Below are 3,677 nucleotides of genomic sequence, written 5' to 3'. Positions count from 1 at the left end.
AGTGAAAAAACAATCAGTGAAGCTCAGTTTACAGACTGTAAACAGACTGTAGCACTCGTGTCTCCGAAGTCCCTGCCACATATTTAAAGTTGGCTTTTGAGTTTCTTTCCCTTTCCATTAACAGCATGAAGTTCTGAGCGCTGAACTCGCACTGCCCATCTTCACATCAGCTCCTGTACCAGCCAATAAGTAAAAACCATTGTGATGCTGTCTGGCTTTTAAATGAGAAGAACAATAAGGGAAGTCTGAGCCTGACAGCCAGCAGTCCATGGTGATTACAGAGAAAAGGGACCACATTTCTCCCTCTCTTTTTGTTATTGTTATTAAGGTCAGTGTCATCCATCAAGATGTGGAGTTATTTCTGACAGAGTTTCAGAGGTCAACTGGTCATGTGCAACGACAAGACACTCATGGAATAATGCATCCCCAAAATGGGGAATGCTCCTTTTCACTTTCTATTGTCATGCCTCTCTTCATATTTCAATGCCAGAAATCAACAGAGAGACGCTGGAAAATACCAGTTAAGTAATCAAGGAGAAGTGTAAGCAACCCCTATAGCCTGATAGCCATGGAAGTTCTTCATCTAGATTACTGCTTCCATTATTCCAAACATTTAGCCAGAAGAGATATTTCATTGGGCTCTCTGTGCTTCAGAGGGGCAGACCTCTTACAGAGGCTCCTCTTCCTCATCCAATGAAAGTTTAATAGCTGAAGTCCAAGTACATCTTTTCATACTATGATTCACTTGACTGGCACACTGCTGCCTTTGTCCTTCATTTGAGGAGTTTGCAAACAGATCTTTGCCTGAGTTTGAGTTCAGGGGAAATACTGGGCTTAATCTGCAGATGTGCCCATCACCTACCTGCTACATCTGCACTGTAAGGACTGCTGAAAGTGGTAGCAAATGGGTGAAGACTGATTCCAACAACCAGTAGGACACTGAATGAAACACTCCATCTCTTAGTGTGCAATGGCTGCAGAAATACAAAGCTGCAATACTGCAATACCTTCTGCCACCCCCATCTATCTCCTCGACAGGAGAAGGAATATCAGTTCATCCCATGCACCAGAGCCAGAAGAAGAGAATATTCTTTCATGTATGTGAACCTATACAGGAGGCCTCTAAATCCTATAATTCACCCCTTCGTGCATAAGAAGCTCGCTGGCTGCTTGTTTCTATGTGAATAACTTTGAAAACAATGACTCCTTCTCCTAGTGAACTCCAAAGCTGCATTCTTTGGAAATATAGTGTAATTCATAACTAAAATCTGTTCCTCTTTGGTACTGATCTACCTATGCTGTACATCGTAAGGACCTCTCAGCAGACAGGCCCATACAGCACTTCTGGCAAATGAAAGAGTAGCACTACCTTGTCCAAATTTATAGACGTAAATAAGCATGTAGCCAGGCTGTATATTGACTGCACTGTCTCTGTGTGGTGAGGATCTGTGCCTCCAGTATTTTCTGTGCTGGTTAACTGGTGACAGCTTATTTTACACACATTTCACACAATTTCATGTGAGTGCTCCTGACATTTGTAGCCACTAATTGTAGCAATGTAGTATATGGACTGGCATGGAAAAAACGTTGCAATAATCACAAACTTAGGCCCAAAGGGCCTAATACACGATAACACAATATTTAGCAAAAAAATAAATGCACTGAATTTGTTTTCTCTTCCAGTCATTTCAATATAGAAAACAGAAAGCATATAAAGATATAAGTGCTGTAATGTACAGTAGAATTTGCTTGGAGGTGGATCTGGTATGCACAAGACAGTTTTTACCTTCTCTTTTTTTTTTCCTTTCTTTTTTGCTACTCTTATTATTCTAATCCACATTGTAACTTTATCCAACCCTGGTTTATTAAACCAGAATAAACAGAAAACTGATATTTTGAATACATATAATCATTCTGACAGATACACTCAGCTGAACAACAATCAGTAATGCATGCGTTAGTTTCAATGTTTAGGTTACAATCAATGGCATACTGGCAAATACATATATTGACAAAATATTCATTATTTAACTATAAATCAAAGCAATCACTGAAGAAATAAGATTCTGGAGAACTGCACATATTTCTGCCTTGTCTTTGTGAAAGGCCCTTTCCAAGAGCCTCTGGGGTGGGCAGGGCTGGCGCTTTCAAACACTGCACATCCCCAACAGAGCACAAACTGCTCCTGGGAGGAGGAATCCCATTACACACAAGGAGTCACAAGAGGGCTATTCTTCTGTATTCTCAGGGTTTGCCCTACCCAGATAAAACCAATACTGTAAACAGCAGGAGATTAAGACAAGGTTCTCAAAACCAGTGTCTCAACCATTGTTCATTGATAGCTCTCAGGTGTGGGCTAAGATAAGGCACTTCTCAGCAATAAGTTATTTCCTACTGCTTGGTCCTCTCACTGCCTTTTAGCCAAACATTGTGTGAGTGCGTTCAGAACCCTGATAACACAAAAACACATGGGTTAATACACAGAATTGAAAAACTTGTGGTGTACAGCCCCAGGGTTTCCACTCAATCCAGACTTTCAGTCCTTGGTTTGCAGCCCCGTCTTGTCCTTGGCCCCATCTTATTTCATCCTTGACAGGGTTCCCTGGATGGACCCTGGCCCCAGCTTATCACTTGTCTGCTGCTGTTGATGAACCTTTTTACCAACTCTGGCTCTGACATCACAGTCAGACCTTGTAGGTCTGTGCCCAGATCACTGAGGGTGCTGCGCCTCTGGATGACCTTTAGCACCAGGATCACTTTTTCCTTAAGCAGTCATCTTGCTTGCTCCCTGACATAAAATTGTAATCCATAAATGTACTCTTATGGTAGTAATAATAATCCAGTTTTCAATCTTAGAGACAACTAACCAGAAACACGTGGAACTTACTTGCTTTCCCCCATTACACAATTGAAGGTGAAATCAATTGTTCTGATGTCCCACTCAATCCTCATGACAAAGTGCCTTCTGTTATAAGTGATTAAGACAGATTAGCTCCCATAAATATAATTTCATATGATGTGCTGTAATTATCATAATTATCATAGGTTTAACTCATTTATTTAGGAAAAAAAATGACAGCTCTTGAAGTTTCCCTCTGCTAATTGTTAAAACTCTTCCAGATGAAAACAAAGAGCTGGAAAATTTCAAGCCCAGAAGCTTTATCAAATGTAAAAATTCACTGTGAAAAACAATCAGGCCTTCAGGATGCAATTCCTGTAACACGCTGTATAGCTCCTGTGTGTGGTCTATTTTGCATTCTGTGTTTGCAAAAGTTAAGAGTAGCTGGCAGTCTTACTTGTGCTTACTCGTACTCGTTACTTACTGTACTTGGCTCAGAAAGACAGAATTCATCTTAAAATATCACCTAGCTACATTCATGAACTCCTTCAGAAGGAGACAGTATTGATGTGAATAGAAAAGCACAAATGTTATTAAGGGGAGAATCAATCTTACATGATTGGGAAAGGAGATAATTTTATCCACTTAAAATATGCTGACAATTACATGTCAGCACAGTCTTTACAAAAGACAGAGATGTGTCCCAGGATTTGCTTCTTTTCCCGGAAACTGTGCATTTATGCTGCACAGAGCACCCTAGTGTATGAGGATTTTCATTGTCATACACAGATTGGAGAAGACAAATGAGGCTTACATGTCAAATTTGCACTAAGTAACA

This window comes from Meleagris gallopavo, chromosome 7 (genome assembly GCF_000146605.3).
Source record: "Meleagris gallopavo isolate NT-WF06-2002-E0010 breed Aviagen turkey brand Nicholas breeding stock chromosome 7, Turkey_5.1, whole genome shotgun sequence".
Lineage (NCBI taxonomy): Eukaryota > Metazoa > Chordata > Aves > Galliformes > Phasianidae > Meleagris > Meleagris gallopavo.
The sequence above is the reverse complement of the archived record's forward strand: the minus strand, read 5'-3'. Positions refer to the sequence as shown.